General features: G+C 33.8%; 1 long non-coding RNA gene across 1 annotated transcript; it reads left to right on the top strand.

Annotated features, from left to right (window-relative positions):
- Positions 1–13,087: 13,087 nt before the first annotated feature.
- On the top strand, positions 13,088–19,412 carry LOC140438497 (uncharacterized). The gene is made up of 2 exons (XR_011950555.1): positions 13,088–13,223; positions 19,117–19,412. It is a non-coding gene; the product is annotated as an uncharacterized lncRNA (long non-coding RNA).
- Positions 19,413–22,328: the final 2,916 nt, after the last annotated feature.

Raw genomic sequence — 22,328 nt, 5'->3', positions numbered from 1 at the left:
GGCTTTGGTTCAATACTGTTCTTATCCTGCCTAGATTCTTATTTGTTGCCGACTTGGATTTCAGTATTATCCAGAATCTCTCACTGAGCCATTTATTTTTTTATCGAGATGAACTAATGACCCCTTTAGATTCCTACTTTTGGTGTTTGTATTTGGATTTATTTTACTTTAAATATTGTCTTTATATTTAACGATGACAACGTAACAATCAAAGGAAAGGATAAATTCAAATACCTGGGGTTTATAATCACGAAAAAGGCAACAACAGAGGAAGAAATTACACAAAGATTAGGACAAACAAGAACAGCAATCCGACAACTTAACTCAGTATGGTGGGATAGACACCTAAATATGAAGACAAAAACGCAGATTTATAAAACATTGGTGCAAAGTATTATGACATATGGGGCCGAAAATTGGATCATAAACAAGAAAAACAGCAGTAAGATAATAGCAACAGATATGGAATGCCTGCGAAGATGCTGCAGAGTAACAGGAATAGATAGGAGAAGTAATGACGAAATAAAGCAAAGAACATCAATAGAAACAGACATACTAACATATATAGAACAAAAAAGACTAAAGTGGTATGGACATGTAAGAAGAGCTAGCGACAGCAGATGGATAAAAAGAATAACCGAATGGAGCCCCATAGGAAGGAGGAAAAGAGGACGACCCCGAAAATCCTGGAGGAACGAAGTAGACGATGCCATGAGTAAGAAAGGACTAAACGATGGAGAATGGAACAACAGAGAGAGATGGAAACGGTTGAGCGAGGGAAGGCAGTGAATACTGTAGAATCCCTAAATATATATATATATTTAACGAGTTTATTACAGCTGTCATCGTTTCTCGCATCCTAGCTTCCAGTACTTGCGATCGTTCCAGTCATCTGCTTGTAGACTTATTCTTTTCTTTTTTCTACAATTGGTAGAGATCCACTGTAACATTCTCTTTGGCCAATGACACTCTTTGATTTCAGTATTCCTTAGTCCATTCCTTCTAGTGATTTGGCAACGTCTAGGTCAATTCAGTCATACTCATTTCCATTATACTTTCCATAATACTTTTCGATATCCTAATTTTTGTGTTTTGAGTGATATGGTTATTCCAGAACATACATACATAGTTATATCAGTTGACGTATGAATTCTTAATTAATAAACTTCACTTAGTATATCTTCATATATTTTTCGTAACATGTAGTGGGTATCATCATGATCTTCTGCAAGTATTACTTGGTTATCCTCAAAATGCAAGCTGTACAGTCTTTGATTTCCAATTTTAGCACCCATAGGTTCACATTTTTTTTTTCAAATATCCAAAACCCCCTACAAATAAATCTTAAAGAGCGTAGGTTTAATGCAGTAGCCTTGGTGAAGTACTTGGGTCCCTTTATTTTTTTTTGTCACTTTTTGTCCAACTTTTATTAAACCCGTCATATCATCGTACAACTCCCTCACAGCAATAATGTAAATCGATGAAATTTTCTTGTACTACCACAGTTTACCAGTAAAAAAACCATTATGATTGCCAACCTCCGTAGGAAGACGGCACTCTAAGAAGAAGATATTGTGTTCCAAGCGCTCTTCTCTTATTTGTTTTAGAGAGATTTAAATCTCATCTTTATAAAACACCAAACAAAAGTACCTTTTTTAGGAGTAAACAGTATTCATATCAAGCAGGACTTGGAGCGATATCGATAAATTTTATTAGTACGTTTTTTTTTTAATATTTCTTGAGGATAATTACGTTTTTGTCTTTCACCATCACAATATTTTGGAAATAAAGTTGCGGGTTTGCTTTCTTTTGTAATTTTACCACCATAAGTACGTCTGGTTGTGCCAATACTCTGCATTTCCATACTCTTAAGCTTTTTTTAAGCTTCGGATAAGCATTCGCGATACGTATAGATAAGTCAGTTTCCCGAAAGTTTCAGTTTCTATCTTAGTCTACTGAATATCTTTTTGGATATGGATTTGACACTTTTTGAAACTTTTAAAATAGAGAATTTTGTAAATTTTATTCATTTGGTTAATTTTTTTCGCATGAGTAAAAGAAAAGGATTCCTACAGAGCTACCAATATAGGTATAAAGCCTAATATGAAAAAAGATATAGCCTGGTACCTCCAGTAGACCATTTATGACAGTTATTTTTATATATAACTGCAATGCAAATTTGTCATTGATAAATTCCATAAAACACCCCTTTACATTACGTGTTGCAATTCTTTCTGGAAGAAGTCTGTCCGGATCAAAAACCATCTAAACCAACCAACTAAATCGGTTGTAAAATCACAAAGGAACCACGAAATCTCATAAATCCTTTCTTTTTATTACGTCTTAAATCGTCTGCCTTAATTTCTTCGCAGCTATGATAAATCAACAAAATTATATTTAATATAAATATTTAATCTTTTCTTTTCATATACAATATTTACTTAACAATTCTTCTCATACATTTTTAATTGATTTAAAATAGGTCTTGTAATACTTTTATTCTAAATGTGGTTATGGTTTAGAACTTATACTTTGTCTTAGGTAGTGAAGCATTTAAAACTTAACATTTTGTATTTTTGGTACGCAAAAAAAATAGAAACAATCATATATTGAATTTAAAATTAGGCCCATTAACTTCTTTAAACATCTGCATTTTTTACACTGATTATTTTTGTTCTTTTTAGAATCAAATGACTGAACTCTCTGTAGCGCCGGAAATCAATAGGCTAAAAAATAAAGAATGGCCTGAACTGTTTCAACTTTACGCTGGCTCCCTTGTTAAAATGGCATTTGCTGTACCTGGGATACTTATCATGAAAGCCCACAATAATAAAGTGAAGAAAGATTGGGAAAAAATATTTCCTCCCATTAAACCTAAAGCGAAACCAACATAAAAGGGGTAGTTTTACGGTATATTTTTATATAATATAGGTCACGACTACAAAAGCAAAATTATTAGTTATTTTATTCATCAGTTTTAACATTATTGGTTTTTTTTAACTGCTTATGGTTTTTAGGGTAATTCTTCATATTGTATCATTCTGCCATTAAAATGAGCTTGTTAACTTTTGTAATCTGTTTTTGTTTTTGATTTTTTTAAAATTGTTTTATATCTTTAATCAACCTTTTACCATATTATTCTAAATTTTTGGCATTTGCATTATTTGGATAACTCGCATGCCATAATTTTTCCATGCATTTCACGGTAATGAAATATTTTTTATACAAATTGACTAATATTTTATAATGTTTAGTTTATATAAAATATAAACATTCCTAATATAATACGAAACAATAATAAAATATTTAGCTTGCAATAAGGATATTTTTTATGTTAATGTATGTTGCGGATAGTTGTCTTATGGTAGTAACTAAAAATATAAAATTAATGATAAGATATGAATACAATTTTATACAGACAAATTTAATAAAATTACTTTTTAAGCATATGATTGTTTTATTTATTTATATAAATAGTAAATGAATCCAGACGTCCTATTTTTAAATTACAGGGAAATCATCCTGTGGTCAATAGTGGTTGAGGATCTTTGCTTCCTGCTCTGAGATACAAAGACGATCTAGTTATAGTGATATTATTGTTGATAGAATGCAAGCTGCCTGAAACCTAATAGCTACTTGGAGTTCGAAAAGATGACTCTCAATATAACCTAAAAAAATACACTTATTCCATTCACAAATACAAGAAAATTAAGAATTCACCTTGCGACCGTAAATAAAACTACACTATCATTCTCGGTATCTTCATAGATAGAGGAGTGAGACAAGGATGCATTCTGTCTCCAGTGCTATTTGTACTGGAAGCGTATTTTCGAGCAAGCACTGTGATAACTATAGGAAGGCGTCTTAGTTAACGGAGTGCGTCCAAACAACATGATGTACAAGCAATAATGTCGCGCATATCAGATATAAGTCGAGAATATGGTCTGGATCTTAATTCGAACAAAACAAAGTACATGGTAGTTAGTAAGCGCAAAATATTAAATACACATTTTTTAGTTAACCAACAGCCAATTGACAGGGTAAACAGCTATACATTTACCACTTAATACCAAAATCTCTATCATCAGGTGCTATGTATTTTCTACATTATTATACGAAGTAGAGGCATGGACGCTCTCGAAAGCTTTTTTAAGAAAGCTCGAGGCTTTCGAGATGTGGTGTTACAGGCGCATCTTACGAATTTCATAAGTGGATCGTGTGACTAATATTGAGGTCCTACGTAGAATGGACAAGGAATACAAGATCATTGCAAGGTATTTAGAAAGAAAGGACCAGTGAGAAGAATAATATATTGGCTTCAAAACCTAAGGAAGTAGTTTAATATGTCTACAACCGCACTATTTCGGATAGCTGCAAGTAAAGCTGCAAATATAGTCTTCTGCAGGTCATCATGCAGGGTAGAGTCGATGGCAAAAAGGGAATAGGAAGAAGGAAGAAGTCATGGCTGCGAAATATTCGAGACTGGACAAACATGACTGCAAACAAATTATTCCACGTTGCAAAAGACAGAGAAACTTTTAGAATTGTGGTCGCCAACCTCCGTTAATAGGGACGGCATAGGAAGAAGAAGAAGCAAATAAAGTAAGGATAGCCATGCTAATCGCCAACATATATATATCAAAGCTCGTAAGGTATTGGACCCTACAGAACAAGTCTATCTTCTTCCCTAACAAAAACGCTAAGAAGGTTCCTAGAGAGGTACATCCGAGATAAGGTATTAAAGGCATTGACGGCACTCAAAGTTATTGGAGGACATAAGGAGCGTTTAACAATGTCCTTTTCGAATCCATGTAGGAAACGCTAAAAAGAAGAGGTGTTACTACCTTCATATGTGAGGGAACAAAGGTAGCCTTAATAAATAGGACTATCGTCTCCACACGTTAGCGAAGCCATTATTGAGACGAGAGTAAGAATTGGTTTTTCACAGAAAGGGGTATTATCTCCACTGCTGTGGGTAAGCATAGTAGATAATCTCTTGTCACAAGTCGCTCTACGAGAGGTGGAATGTTGGTGTAAAGCGAAATGGCTAAGCGTTAACCTGCAAAAAAAAACAGCAAAAAACCCTCTACCAGAAAAAAAGATACTAAAATGATTACAGCTACTGGTGTTCAGAAGATGAAGATTTCAGTTGTAATTAAGGCCAAGGTTTCATATTTGATCACAAGCTTAAATGGAACCTACATAGGTCAATGCTGGTCTTTGAGAGATATAGATAACTGGGTAATAAAAAATGGTGATTTTTTTTAATGAAAAGGGTCCTAATGCCCATTACGACTCACGGTTCACTGACATGGTGGTCCAGGATTCAACAGTTTAAAGCAATTGGGCTGCTTGCTGGCACACAAAGACTTGCTTTCTTGAATATAACTGGAACCATGAGAACCACCCTTACAGATGCGATATAGGTGTTGATAAAACTTACCACCGTTACACATATTAATAAAGTAAGAGGCCAAGTCAACAGTACGCAGGATAATATAGGTTCAAGCTCCAATAGGCGTAACGCAGGGAGCCAATCAAACAAGGCTATATCAGGAGATAAAGGCAGACCCTGTTCTGGGAATGTCTGTATAACAGGTATCCAAAAGTATACCTTTGATAAACATTTTAATATGACTACTGTCATATTAAAGAATAGAGAGAACACTACGAAACGCCAGTAATAGCAAACTCAATTTGGTATACATATGGTTGCAAGGTACAGGGTCTGGTATATACAGCGCAAGACCAAGTACAGAAAACCTGTTAAGCTTGGAAACATATGCCAGCATCAGCAGAGTTATCTAAATGCGGTGGAAAGCAGATTGACAATGTTATGTAAAAAATAGTTTTTAAAATTGAATCTGAGGATCTGATGACTGAAGAATGGAGCCTAGGCAAAATATACTCATTAAATAAAAAGGGTGAATGAACTAGAATGCAATAATAATTGCGAAATACTACTCGCTGTCCTAAATACTGCTGACAATATATTGTCAAACATCTTCGCAGCAAATATCTAGGAAAATATCAGGCAGGTTTCAGACGTTTAAAATTAATGCTGACTAACACAAATATCAGAGCTGGGAATGTTGGAGCATATCTTATTGCCAATAAACAAAACTTCAAAGCGCTTAAAGGATACATATTACATATATCTAGGGATATCGTTTGACTCCTATAATAATACCCCAGGGAAAAAAAGGAATTATAATAAATTGCAAACAAGTGTTATCATGGTCTATCAAAGAACTTAGTCAACAAACATCTGTCTCAAAAAACTAGTATATGACTATATATAACACTGATGGTCTCCAATATAACATATGGATCAGAGTCATGGCCCTAACCAAAACCGACGAATCGTCTCTGTCGATTTTTAAATAAAATTATTACGAAACATGTTTGCAGTAATCTCTTAAAATGGAATATAAAGGCGTAGATTTCACTTTAAACTACACAATATGATAAAAAGGCAGTCAGACCAAAATTAAGATGAATAGACATCATATTACAAGATGCTGAGAAGATCGGTACTGGAAAACCTTAACAAAGGAGAGACTAGAATGGCACAGAAAGCTTGAGAAAGTCCAGGCCCTTTAAGGGCTGTAGCCCCATGATAATAATGATGATGCTCTAGAAATAAAAATCCTAAGTGTGAGTAGTTATTTTTTGTGTAAAATTTAAAATGTAAAATAAAATTTTTTGTGTTTTTATTTTTTTGTAGAAAAAAAATTAAAATTGTTGCCAAATTAAACTCTTTTTTGTGTCTAATTTTTAAAATTGTAAGTTTTGTTTACAAATAGCGAAGACCGTACTGGCAAACTTGAATAAAATACCAAACAATAGACTACTTTATTTTCATTAATCATCTGTCTCAAGGTTTCTCCGTCCTTTGAAGTTACTTTTGGCATGGCGAGAAAGAAGGGAAAGTGCTTTTAACTTCTAATTCCATAACCTTGACAGTTATATTAGAAACTTTTTAAAGGGCTAAAGAGTTAGCATCATGCTAATGTTGTGTCTCGTGTACTTAAATTTTTAAGGTGGCTGTCTTTAGTATCACTGAAACAGAAAATTTAAAAATGGAATATCGCAATACAAAAGATTTAAAAATGGAGTAAAAATAAAAAAATTTGATTCCAATATTATGACGGATATTTCATTGTATTGGATGTGTTTAGCTTTAAATGGGCAAAAGGCTGAAACATCGAAAAGTTCAAAATTCAACTGCGTCTTTTTAGGAAAGATTTTTGTGTTCCTCGTCCATCAGTAGCTAATAAAATTACATTATGAAATAAAACAATAGCGCCGAGCCAAACAAATTACACTATGTGAGGCCATTATTTGCAAAACTCGCTAATCGACAAAAGTTACGAATGTTTTTTTTTGAGTATATTTCAATTCTAAATAAGAATCAAATGACATAATCAGAATTTTTTAAAACTCGTTCTTTAGCATACAAATGCCGTCGAGAAAATTACAGTTATTTGCAGAACTCGCTCTTTACGTTGAATGTTTACCTGCAAAACTCGCTATTTGCTCTACCACCAATGAAATTTGCCGGTTGGTTCAAGTGACCAACACGCCACTACAACAGCTCTGTTAAAGATACAAATTTTCAGCAGTTTATAATTATTGAAGCGTATAAACAGTTGTATTTTAGCGAATTGGGAACAGTTTTTTGCAGTTGAGGAACAGCAATTTTTATGGAGTTAGTAAATGAAAATGGTTGTTTTGTTAAACCTAGTCCACAGGGAAAAGACGCAAAAAAGTTCTTTAGTCAAAAACACATAAAAGGAATGTAGATAAACTTGCTAGGTAAGTGCTTTATATTAAAATTTATTATTTTAGACTTCAGCGACATTCCTTTGATTTTTTATACAGTTTCACTTGTTTTTCGCGTCTTAACGTTGGGTAGGGCTACAGAAAAGTTTAATAAAAGAGTTGTATTGTTACAGAAATACACCAAAAGCACTTCGGCCTTCTCAACTTGTGGTCATAACGGACGACCTAGAATGCCGTATTATTGTACCACACTCACGATGAAGCAAGTGACAGATTTTCATGCCTACCTTAGAGATAGAAAGATAAAAAGGATAAAAATAAACAGGATCTTCTGATATTAGCTTGTTGTAAGGGACATAAACCAAAAAGAAGCAAATCTAATTATGCTGCAGTATCGATAAAATACCATGTACGTTTGAGTGAGGGTAAGATGACTAGATAAATTGTAAATTTTGTTATCACTGGGGAGCTACTTAGGGAACGTAGAGGTTGCAATAGAGTGGTCCAAAAAATTAAAAATGAAACTGCATTAAAAAATATATAGAATCCATAACATCTACAAAGTCTCATTACTGCAGAAGCAAGACGAGCGTGAGGGTCTACTTGCCATGTGACTTAAATATTTTAAGAAACTTTTCAACCATTATCTTCAAAGAGTGCCTTAGCCTACGCATGTAAAGCTTAGTTATTTTCAAAAATATATGAATGTTAACTACAACATTGCTTTTGAAACTCCGCTGACTGACTGTTGCTTCACTTGCTTGAGAACAAAGGAGCAGTTGAAAGTAGCAACTTCTTTGGATATTCGGCAAAAGATAGCCACTGAGCATTGTGTTCATATCGTAAAAGCAAAGGCTTTTTTTAAACTCCTTAAAAATCCAAAACCCGACACAACTAACTTTTCGTTCGACTACCAAAAAAACTTGCACTGCCTGGACTGCCTTATTAAGCAGCATATTTCAGCAAGCATATAAACTATAATAGTTTTACAGTTGTTGCTGGAACTTCTACCCATAAACTAAGACCAACAAATGTGTTTTCTTACGTGTGGATATAAATGGACTCTCGAAAAGATTCTAATACAATAGCGTCAGTTCTTACAACATGCTCTAAAGAATTTTGATTTTGATGTCAACATAGAAACAGTACGTTTGTTCGCTGATAGTTGAGGCGGACAAAACAAAAATTCAAATATAATGGCAATGTTGACTTATTGGTTTCTAGAAGAATCGCTGAATCATATTAAACAAATTGATTTAATTTTTCCGATCGTCGATTATTCCTTTATTCCACCTGATCGTATTTTGAGCATTATCGTAAAATACATTAAAAAAATGCATTACCGTGGAGATTAGTGGCTACGACGATTTAATCAGAAAGCATTTCACTGTACGGAAAATCGGTAAGGATTGGGATGTGTTTGATTGGAGCACACAAACAAAACGAGTTATTAAGCTGCCTAGTTCATGGCTCTTTTAATTTAATAAAACAAAAGTGGTTTTTTTTACAATAAAGGCAACAATGTTCTAGTTCAAGTTGAACCCAATTACCGAAATGACGTTGGAAAAGTTTTGTAAGATTGTAAGTGACGTTTGTAAGAAAATTTTTTCTCTTTCTTCAATAGCTCCTAAGAAATTACCACTGGGAAAAGAATTAAAGGGAGATAAAGGGGGGCTTAAATATCGAAAGATATCCGGATGGAAGATGGAATAAAGAAATTGGCCGCTGCAAAAAGGGCAAGAGGTCGACCGCAAATGAGATGGAAAGATGACATTGAGCAAAGCGCAGGTCCAATGTGGAAAAGACAAACAGAAGATGGAGACAAATGGGAGAGGCCTATATTTAACACATGAATAGATTTTGGGCTATAGATGGATAGATAGATAGAAAGGGGAGCTATTAAAAGTCTCCTTTTCAAAATTGGAGAAGCCTTCCTGAACTAAATTTTTACAAGGAACGTTTGAAGACAGATTCCACCTCACCAGAAAAAACCATTGATGGTTTGAAAATTTTCCAAAATGCAGAAAATGACTGATTTTTTGTTTGAGCATGGCTGATTGAGACTGCTTTTAGTTTTTTTTTTTTTCGATTAAACATTTTTTTTATACATGACTAAAAATCTTAAAGTTTTATTTTCATGGATAAATCCCTCATGTTCTTTATTGAACTAAATACGGTTTGTTATTTATGTTATGTTGTTTTATATATTTATTTGCAAAACTCGTTGGTTGCGATAAACATTTTTTTTTCTAAGAATCTGTAAATATTTTAGGCTAGAAACTTCTAATTTCTATTGCTAAAAATTCTAAGCAACATTAATAAAATTCTTTACGTTGTGAGCTAAACACTACTCGGTACCATGGTACTCGGTACCCTCTATGGTACCATGTATATTTAAATATACAAATATTATCTCTGGTCTATATTGCTTTATATCGAGCTTAAACCAAAATTGGTCATTGTATATTCTAAAATACATGTGGCAGCAACTGTATTATGTAGGTTTTCTATAGAAATTCCAAATAACAGCGATCAAAAAAAATGGCAACATCGAGGAGGTTGTCTAATGACGTTGCTAGGAGGACCGCCCACTTCAGTGAATTATTTGTAGGGTTTTACGCAGGTAAAAATTGAAATAAAATTTAGTATTTAGTCTTGTAAAGTCTTTTGAATAGCAAGGTGTGTTTTGTGTTTCAATCTTCGACTCGTGAGAAGAAGTAGTGCATATTTTACAACTGTATATTCAAATATATACTGTGCAATAGTGACTGCATTTTTCGGTATTTTTATTTTGATCATGGATCCAACACGTATTTATGGCAAACAAAAGGAAACAAATATATTTTTACCAGATATTGACAGCGATCTTGATTATAGCAGCGATGATAGCACAACAGATGAAACTTATCTACCAGATATGTTACAAGGTAAGTTTTTTTCCTGCATATTGCAACTTTTTTTAGTAAATTCTTGTTTCTAGATTCATCTAGTAGTGATGATGAAACAGTTGAAGGTGAGCAATTGGGTCAGCAAGCGGATTCTTCTGATGATGAAGACCGACCGCTACCTCTATCAGACCTAACAAATAATCAAATTCCCATTTGTTCAAATTATGGAAAAAAGAAAATAGTTTTGAAATGGACAAATTCAAAGAATGAGGCAGCTCAAACGCCTCATTGGGGTACCCACCTACATGATGAAACAGAAGTGAAAACTCCCGTCCAATATTTTTATAAATTAGTTGATAAAGCTTTGTTAGATTATATAGTGGAGCAATCAAATTTGTATGCTACACAAACAGATATATCTGGAAACTTTTCTATGGATTCAAAAGATCTGGAACAGTTTTTAGGAGCATGTTTCTATATGTCGCTAATATCGGTACCAGGTACTAGAAGGTATTGGAGTAATGCTTGTAGAATTTCTCAAGTCGCTGATGTAATGCCGTTACGAAGATTTGAGCAAATAAAAAAAATTTACATTTTGCTTATAATCATCAACTACCATCAAATCCGCCAGATCGTTTGTTCAAAATAAGAAAGGTGATTAAAATCATAAGGCACAATATGAAGTCCATACCAATAGAGCAACATTTATCTGTCGACGAGCAAATTATTCCCCATAAAGGACGTAGCGGACTAAAGCAATATAATCCCAAAAAACCAAAGAAATGGGGTTACAAATTATTTTGTCTTGCAGGTGCTAGCGGCATAGTATATGATTTTGAGGTTTCTTGTGGAGCTCCGAAGCAACCAGATGATTTACCAGATATAAGTGCCAGCAGTAATGTTCTTATTCGCTTAGCTGAACGCATACCAAAAAACCAAAACTTTTTGCTATTTTATGACAATTGGTTTTGCAGTCCTGAGTTGCAAATAAAATTATCTGAAAATGGCATCCAGAGTTTGGGTACAGTTCGTACAAACAGGGCTCCCGAAAACAAGCTGCCAGCAGATACAGTGCTACTGAAGCAAGGTCGAGGAAGTTGTGTGGAAAAGGTTGCTGTCCATAACAGCACAACACTCAGAGTAGTCAAATGGTATGACAATAAGGCAGTGACATTGCTAAGTACATTTGCCAGTGCTTCTCCTGAAACGACTGTCCAGAGGTACGACCGTAAAAAAAAGGAAAGTATAACAATAAAATGCCCCAGTATTATTATTTTATATAATAAATTTATGGGGGGAGTGGATTTGATAGATTCTCTCTTGGCACTTTACCGAACACAGATTCGGTCCAGAAAATATTATCTTAGAATATTTTTTCATCTATTGGACATGCGCGTCATAATTGCTTGGCTTATGTATAGGGGAGCTAGCGATGACTGTGGAATTACTAAAAAACAACAGCTGTCTTTATATGACTTCAAGGCAGATGTTGCTCAGAGTTTATGTTGGACTAGTAAGTTAGCAAAAAGAGGTTGCCCATCCGGCAGTACACCATCATTGGACAAAAAAAAATTAAAACTTGTATCTCCGCAAACGCAGACTGTATTGCTGATAGAATGGACCATTGGCCCCACTATGAAAAAAAAAAAACAGGAAGATGTAAAAATAAAAAATGCCAAAAAATAACAAAAGTAAAATGCACTAAATGTAACTGTTTCCTATGTTTTGATCCAGACAGAAACTGTTTCCTAGATTTTCATCAATAGTTTTAATATTTTTTATTATTAGTAGATTATTTGTAGATATTGTGCCTGCTTTTCTTTATATTATCGTAAGAACCGTCTATGAAAAATCTGTATTGACTAAGGTATAGAATTGCAATTTTTTTTAATAATATATGCACAATGTATATCTGAATATACACTTTTTTTCAAAGAAATAAAAACTTTTAAAAATAAAGAACTACCTAAAACTAGTCTAAATTACCTTACTTTCCCATATTTACCTTAACATTTTTTTTGCTGCTGTCTAAAATGGTGTGTGCAATAGAGGGTTAATCGTTTTTTTCGATTTCCCAAAAAATGACTTTTTTAAGAGGTATGTTTCTGTTTAGGCTTTATTGTGCATGAGGTGGCAGTCTTCAGTGAAGGTCAGCTTATTTTTGATAACTATAATCAAACAGTACTAAATAGTAGTTATAGACACGTATCTTTTCCCTTATCGATAGCATTCACCAATTAAATGAAAACGTGTTTACGTGGCTCGTAGTTTTTAATTAATTTGCTTGTTTTCGCCAATTAGCCTTGGTCATAAATACTTACGTGAAAATACAAGAAAGTGACTATTGCCTTAATAAGTGGTTCGAAACACCGATAAGATATACTGAAAGGTATACATTAAGTGTAAACAACTGTATTTTAAGGCCAGTTTCTTTAAACATATTTTAAATATTGTCTGCTAATATTGTTTAATATAATGTAAGTACTCTTTAAAACCCTTGCGTGTGGTTAGTGGTAGCTTTTGGTTGCACTAGAAGATTGCTTTCTGAAGGTAAAGTTAATTAAATTTTGTATTTCCTTGAAAAACCTACATTTTGGAAACATTTTAAATCTCGACACCCGTTTACACAATTTTCCACCTGATCTCCTTCAGTACATATTTTGCTGGTTTTTTTGGATTGTTTATTTTATTTGGCCGACAAGTCCTTCTTGAGATTATTGTTTTCCTATTAGGTACCTATTAGTCGAAAAAATACTATTGAATTTGTAATCAATAGACAAAAGTTCACCCAAATTACATATGTTTCCGTACAGAGAAGACATATTTAAGACTTGGTTTATAGTTCCTGTTGGGGGTGGATTTACAGTGTTTTAAGTTTGGGATTAAAAGGTGTAGGTATAATTAGTAAATACATAAACTCGAATTGATTGCATAAGATCGACAGACAAGTAAATTACTAGTATTTTGCAGTTTAAAACAAGTTGGAATTATTTTTCGTTTGCTTTATTATTATTATCATTAGCTCAACAACCCTTTGGTAATCTTTAGAGTTTTCAGATCTTGTTTCGCTTTTACCATATATTTTCTCTTCTCAATTTTTATTTTAAACTTCTCCCTACTAGCATCTTCCCAGATTGTTTTGGTATTTTATTCTGTTGCATTTGTTCGAGATGTCCTATCCTCTCTCTTTATCTCTCTTGTCGTGTTCCCGTTACTGGCGATCGTGATTTCTTCCAATATTCCTAACAATTTTTTTCCATTGGTCTCTATCTTCAGCTGCTCTGACAGCTTTGCAGAATGAGTTTTCAGCTGCATTCTTAATTTGGTCGGACCATCTAGTTGGTGATCGACCTCTTGATCTTCTCCCCTGAACGTTTTCAGTAACAATTAATTTTTCCAAACTATTGTCACCCTTACGAACCACGTGACCTAAAAATTGCAGAATACTTTGCAGATATATTGTGGACAACTTATTTTTAATCTCGAATTGGTTCACAATAAAAACGTTTGTCCTATGAGCTGTTCAAGGTATGCGTAGCATTCTTCTTCAGCAACACATCTCAAAGGCATCAATTTTTTGGCGCTTGTGTCCGCGAAGAGTCCAAGTCTTTGCCTCATATAGAAATATTAAGAATTCAAGGGCATGCACCAGTCTTATCTTGATATTTTGAGAGATAGATCTGTATCTCCAAACTTTAGTTAGACGACTCATCGATTTTTTGTCATACCAATACGTCCCTAAACTTCTGCTTCACAGATGGACAATACTGTCCACTATATGGTATTCCTGTAACATGTTAGTCAGTTAAATAGTATGGAATCTGTCGACCACCAATATTTTTGTCTTAGTTTTATTCTCTTTATAACTCTTTGCAGGAGATTAAACATTTCATGCTCATTTGCTGCTATAAGTGTGGTGTCATCAGCAAGTCTTAAATTGGCTCTTAAAGTCATCCTCATGACATGTTCACCATAAATGTTGAATAAGTTAGGTGACAACACGCATCCTTGTCTAACACCTCTCTCGGTCTTAACTTGGTTTAAGAACTTCTGATTTAGTCGTACTGTTGCTATATTGAACTGGCACAGATCTTTAATAAGTATCACCAGGTGCATTCTCTCATCTAAGACAAGGATACAAACCGAGGACTAGCCTCTGCAAAAATAAGAAAGGTGAAATCATTAGCGATATGGACGAAATTAAGAGAACCTGGATGACATATTTTAAGGAATTACTAAACAAAGGGACACAACTACCATTACAACAACAGTGGCAGCAGCAGGCACGACAGGAGGTACAACAACAAGAACTGGGGAAAGATGGAGAAGAAAATGAATTAACTAGACCCCCAACGCTAGAGGAGGTCCAAACGGCAATCCACATACAAAAAAGCCATAAAGCACCGGGAATAGATAAAATACCGGCAGAACTACTCAAGCAAGGAGGAAGGAATTTGACACAACAGATGTACCAGCTAATACGAGAGATATGGATAGAAGAAGAAATTCCCCAACAATGGAAGAAAAGTATAATCTGCCCTATTCATAAAAAAGGAGACAAACTGTTGTGTCAGAATTATAGAGGCATCTCTTTACTTTGTTCGGGATACAAAATACTCACAAACATCATTAATCGAAGACTACAACCTCTCACGGAAAAAATCATCGGGGAATATCAAGCAGGGTTTAGGCAAAATAGATCTACCATTGACCAACTATTTACAGTTAAACAAATACTAGCCAAAGCATGGGAATATGACATGGACGTTTACAATCTCTTTGTAGATTTTAAACAAGCCTATGATTCAATAGATAGAACAATTCTACCTAATATACTGAAAGAATTTGGCATACCATCAAAATTAATACGACTAGTGCAAATGACAATGACAGAAACAGAAGCACAGGTATGTATTCAGGGACAGATCACTGATGCGTTTACGATAACGCAAGGACTGAAACAAGGCGACGGACTAGCTCCAACGCTCTTTAATCTTGTTCTGGAATATGTAATTAGACGGTTGACGGTGAGCGGAAATAACATACTTACAAACAAGTCTACCCAATTAGCAGCATACGCAGATGACATAAACATAATGAGCAGAACAATGAATGCAGCGGAAGAAACCTACGTTGAGTTGAAACAGAGTGCAGAAGCAGTAGGGCTAGCAATAAATACAAATAAAACAAAACTACTCATACAAACCAGATCAAATAGACCGGTGCAACAACACTTTATTGACGATATAGAACATGTAAATAGATTCACATACCTAGGAATGGATCTGGTCGCAAGCAATGAAGAAGAACCGGAAATAAATAGAAGGCTTGTGCTGGCAAATAAAGCCTATTTCGCGATGGGCCACATATTCAAATCGCGAGACGTACACCGGAAAACAAAACTCCGGGTCTATAAAACAATAATCAGGCCCATAGTAAGTTATGGTTGCGAAACATGGGTGGTGACACAGAAATCTGCCAATGCATTAGATGTGTTTGAAAGAAAAATATTACGTAGGATCCTGGGCCCAATAAGTGAAAACAACAACTGGCGAATTAGGTACAATAGAGAAATATACGAGCAATATAGCGAACCACCTCTAGCACAACATACTAAACTGCAGAGATTACGATGGGCAGGGCACGTGGTCCGCATGCATGAGAATAGAATCCCCAGAAAATTATTAAATGCAAGAATGCAGGGAAAAAGACCTGTTGGAAGACCTAAAAAGAGATGGGAAGATGAAGTCGATGAGGATGCCAGGAACTGCCTGGGAACGCGTTCATGGAAAAGAACAGCGGTAAATAGAGATGGTTGGAGAAGCCTGTTGAAGGAGGCCAAGGCCCGATTTGGGCTGTAGCGCCATTGGATGGATGGACCAGGTGCATTGGTGTGCCCATTTCTATTAAAATTGACCACAGATTTATCCAACCTACATAATTAAATGCCTTTTGGTAGTCAACGAATCATAGATGCTTGAAATTCTCTAGACTTTTCAATGAGTTGTCTCAGGTTTAGGATTTGTTCCTCTGTACCTTAACCCTTTACAAACCCCGCTTGTTCCTGAGGTATTTGGTAATGTAGATAGGTTTTTAATCTGTTTTTGATTATAAGCAACAAGATTTTACTAGCATGTATTATTACTGATAGTGTACGGTAGTTTTGACATCTAGTTCACCTAGTCCATCTAGTTCATCGACGGTAGTAGTTCCTTTTTTGTGTCTTCTTCTTCCTATGCCGTCCACATTTCTAAAATTTTCTCTGTCTTTTGCAACGTGGAATAATTTGTCTACAGTCATGTTTGTCCAGTCTCGAATATTTCGCAGCCATGACTTCCTCTTTCTACCTATTCGCTTTTTGCCATCGACTCTACCCTGCATGATGACCTACAGAAGACTATATTTATCATTCCTCAGTATGTGTCCAAGGTATACAGTCTTGCGTACTTTTATTGTTCTCAACAATTTTTTGTCTCGACCCATCCTTCTCAGCACTTCCTCATGGGTGACCCTGGCAGACCATGAAATTCTCAACATTCTCCGGTATATCCAAAGTTCAAAGGCTTCAAGCTTCTTAACTATTTGCGCTTTTAACGTCCATGTTTCTACTTCGTACAATAGTTGGGACTAGACGTAACATTCAACAAACCTCAGTCTCAGCGCAGTATTCAGATTTGTGTAACAGAATAATTGCTTGAATTTTGAGAACGCTATCCTTGCCATTTCTATTCGTACCCTGATCTCTTAATCTGGATCTAATTCTGTGTTGATGTAAGCTCCCAGATATTTATATTTTGTCACTCTCTCTATTTGCTGTCCACCAAGGGTTAGTTGTTCATTATTTATTGGACTCCTTGATACTATCATAAATTTGGTATCATCTGTGTTGATGTCAAGTACTATTTGAATGCATTCACTATTACATCTAGTAAAGTTTGTAGTTCTTTTATACTCTCAGCCATAATTACCATGTCATCTGCAAATCTCATGGTGTTTACTATTTCTTCACCAATTCTTATTCACTCTTTTCTTTCCCATAAGGCTTTTCTGAAGTTCTGAAGTGAGTACACGTTGAAAAGCGTCGGTGACAAGCTCACCACAGTAGTTTCGCCATGTTTCCAATGTTTCGTCAGTATCGATCTTTAGATTACCTTCCTTATCTATTACAAACTACGTTTGAGATTTAAATTCTCTGGTAATGAGTTTGATCTTCTAAAATAAATCCCTTGGTTCATTTTGTTAGTCACGTTCCTCTATCTGTTGCTCATAATCCACCAATAACTATCACTGTTGTTTTAACATTTTATTTTGATTTAATCTGGATTTTTTATTTAATTAATGCGTATAATAAGAACTACTCACGTGTATTGTCTCTATGGTTACTTGTTAGGTTTATGCCTATGTCCATATCTGGTGGTCTGATAAGTAACCATTTTCGCCTATTAGGCGCTGCTAAAGAACGACTTTTCTAGACATACTTTTCAAATTTAAGTGCGATCCATCGATTGGTATATTTTCAACAGCTGCATAAAGTTGACATGTTTGAAAAAATAGCGCATTATGAAGAAAACCGATTTTTGTTCTACCATAAGCATTATTTGAGAGGTAAAAAAGAGAAGAAAACATAATAAAAACTGTGAAGAAGTAAATATTTATAAATAAGCAGAGGCCAAAAGTTTTAGTAAAGAATGCACTTACCATATTTTAAATAAAGTTTTAAATGATGACCATTGGCCAAAAACGTACTCGTATGATCTCTTTTGTAAAGTGTTTGGACTTAATAAGGAGAATCCGACCAAATTTTACCGTCGATTGATAATCGTTGATGAAACTTGGGTCCACTACTATACATCAGAGAATAGAATGAAGGCACAGCAGTGGACTGAAGCCGACAAAATTGCTCCAAAGCCGCCAAGAGTTGCTTAGTGTATTGAAAAGGTTATGGCCAGTGTATTTTGGGATTGCAATAGCATAATTTTAATGAATTATCTTATAAAACGTAAAACTATTTATTGGTCATTATTATTGTGCATTCTTAAACAAACTGAAGTAAGAACTTAGTATGAATCGGCCCTATATGCAGAAGATAAAAGTGCTGTTTTCCCAAGACATGAGTTGGTGTTCGAATTGCTTTCTCATCCGGCTTACTCTCCCGATTTAGCCCTCTACGATTATTATGTGTTCCTAAATGTAGACAAACAGTTCGTAAATAAAAAATTCAACACAAACGAAAAGATAATTGACGAAACAATTGCCTGTTTTGCAGAGCTTCCAGAATTGTATTATTCGGACGGTATAAAGAACTTTTATTAACTAAAAGTAGGCCATAGCGAGTAAAATAAAAAACTGCTCTAGAAAAATATGTTTTTATTAATTTTAAAGGAGGTTACTTATCACACCATTTAGTATAATATTATGTATCAATAATAATTTTTATTTTTAGATAAAATGGGGATCGCTAGTATAGCCCTTATACCTCTAAGTTTATCACAAAATATCATTTACCACATACTTAAACTTTTGTTCTTACCGCTATTACCAATCTACCTTCCAGTGATGTTAGTTATAAAAACAATTCTATCGGGCCTTCGTCTTGGAAAATGGACTGTTACGTTGCCGTTTAGAATTATTTTCAAATTATTTATCAGACCTATATTTAGACTTTTATTTTAGAAAGAAATATAAATATTCTGGAATTACTGTGTAGTATCCTTTGAAAATAAACAGTGTGATAAAGTACTTGTGGATGGTTGAAGTATAATAGTGTATATATTTGTCTGTGTTTCTTATTTATATTTTAAAAAACTATACTGAGCTTATAAAAAGTATACTCTACAGAGAAACACTGGGAAAATTGGGAAGGAGAGGTTGTTAGAACGAGAAATTTTCACATAAATACACAATCAAACACACACATCGCGTATTTAAAAATTCGTTCAAAGAGTATAGTGTCTGGAAAAAAACTTTTGCTAAGGAGAAAAATATAATAAATGAGTAGGAATTGTTAATTTAAGATCTATATTTTTAAGCAAATATGTAGCTGTAGCAAAAATTAGATAATAAGTGGTATGAAAAATTTTTGTAAATGGTTGATTTGTAAAATGTAGTAGCAATAATTTTTTTCGTGAACCTCTACCACCATCAACATCTACAATGAACTTACAATCCCTCCACCTATAATGAGACGCTTAAGTTGTAAGAACCACTCTTTATGCCATAAAAAATTAACTGTAAAACGCAAATTATAGATAGAAAGACAGTTTATATGTAACTGAATTTATTTTACCAACATGGGTTCCACTGGAAATATGATATCTATTGATAAGCTGCTGTCTACTTATTCATATTTTTAGAATATCATTAGATGTTGCTATTATAGTTATTCTTATACATTAAATACATATTAACCATAATCTTTAGCGACCTGTAAAAAAGTATGTACGCAATTGCCACCACCAGGTGCAAATGGTACCTAGATTCGAGGTTATTTTTTTGTTTTTTACAGAAAGTGAAATACGAACAATTAGATTTTACAAGTATGGCAATATATCTTTGAAAAATGATTAATACAAGGACGAAAACGTATCTGTGAATACTGCAGATGATGATAGCGAATATGATAAAAATAGAAAAGAATTTCTAGTCACATTGGTAAAAAGATAATCCTGCAACCAAATACAACAAAAGGAAACTAAAATTGCTTGGATGAAATGCAAGTATGTACCGCTAAATAAATCATTTGCGGTGGTAAATAAAAATTCTAATAGTCCAGTAATTCAGGCAGAAAATAGGACCTTACCTCAAAATTATGTCGGAGTGCATGGATTTAGCTGATAATTTGGATTTAAGGTTGTCTTACCCTCCTTTGAAAAATTTATTTATGGGACACTTGTGTTTTTTTTTATTTTAAGTGGTTAGAGCTACCCTAGGTGAAAAAAAAAACAGGAACTTATTTAAGCATTTTATGCATCAAAATCTGATTAAATTAGGTAAAATTAACGTATTTAAGGTAATTTGTACTTTATTACAAATTTTCAACCTGTAGAAACCACCGCCTATGAATTGACTAACGTTAAAAAATATTATTTTTTATTTAATTTGCTTATAACTTCTGAATTCAAATCAATATCAATTCATAATAGATAATTTAAAAATCATTTCTCGCTTATGAAACTATATTTCTTTAGTTTAAACTCCTCAACACCTAAAAATCACCCTAAGACTAAATTCTAAGCTTATATATTTTAACCAATAAAAATTACTCCTGTCTCCGGCTTCTGCACGAAATGTAGCTATTCTTCAATAATTTTAAAGTGTTTGTTTGTCCTTTTGTAGTGTAGTGTGATTACAATTGTGTTGCGCAATTGACGGAATGCCCCTGAAAATGATCTAGTGATCGAAAGTACTTGGGCAAGATTAAATTAAACTGTGCTCGATATATGCCTTTTATTTGATCAAAGTTCATTTATTCGAACATTCAACCTTATATTTATTCAATAAAAATTTGTTGTAGTAGTTCTTTGGTTGCAACTTTTTTTCTTTTAAAAATTAACTCCTGTGCTAATAAGACTACTAAGCAATCAGTATTATTTGGATTTTTTTTAGTAATTATAAGATATAAAAAAATATGAAAAATTTATGGTATACATATTATAGCTGAAGCTGTTGAATTTTTGTGCCTGGACTATTTATCTATAATATTATTATCGTATGGCATTTTGCCGGGAAGATCCTTCTGGGTAGGTTCCGGTATCAACTGCATCTTTATTTCTATTTCAAGTATAGTGAGGACAAGATTTTGCGAGATTTTAAAAACCGACCTACTGGTAATCCGATATTGATACCTATTGTATTACAGACTACGAGAGAAATTAACAAAGTTGTACTAATCTGTATCCAACATTTAAATAAAATTATCGGAGAAAGTGTTGAATTTCGAATTAATAATTTGTGTACTTACTTAATTTACTTTCACCTTTTTTCAAAATTAAGACTGGCAAAATAAAATATTTTTTCAGTTACGAAAATAAAAATTTTCTTTTTGTGGATTTATACATAAAACTTCATTTTTTTCAATGAAAATTCATTGTTTTCATCCATAAATATCTCAAACATTATAGACTTTTTTACAAAACTCTATGAAACAAAAGATTTTTGTAATATAATTTTCTATTCTGATTATTTTGAGCAAAAAAATTTTCACTCCCAAAAATAAGTGGTAACTGCCCTTAGGGAGAAAGCAGACATCGGCGTCATATTACTTTTGTTGCCTAAGCACTTTTCCAATAACTTTGAATAATAAATTTGAAGTGAATTCCTTTGGTCCAACAAAAGTGGGAGGTGAATATCCCGTGTGACGAGTATAAAGAACCTTTTGAGTTCTAAACTTCATTTTAGTACTTTTCCTGTTATATTCTTTTATAGATTTTTACTCAAATCTCCAATTATACAAATAGGTATCTACTTTACAAAAATGGAAATGAAGTAAACACTAATGAGCAGGAGATTAGCGGTTTTGTTGCGGTTTATATTATTATGAGCATGATTAATTATCTAAGACTGAAGCTTTACTGGGCACCAAAAAACTAATTTAACCTAATCCTTTGTAACGAATATATTTTGCCTACCATAGGGTATTATTATATGGGGTAGAAG

Source organism: Diabrotica undecimpunctata, chromosome 4 (genome assembly GCF_040954645.1).
Source record: "Diabrotica undecimpunctata isolate CICGRU chromosome 4, icDiaUnde3, whole genome shotgun sequence".
Lineage (NCBI taxonomy): Eukaryota > Metazoa > Arthropoda > Insecta > Coleoptera > Chrysomelidae > Diabrotica > Diabrotica undecimpunctata.
Note: the sequence above shows the minus strand (reverse complement) of the source record. Positions and strands in the feature narration are given on the sequence as shown.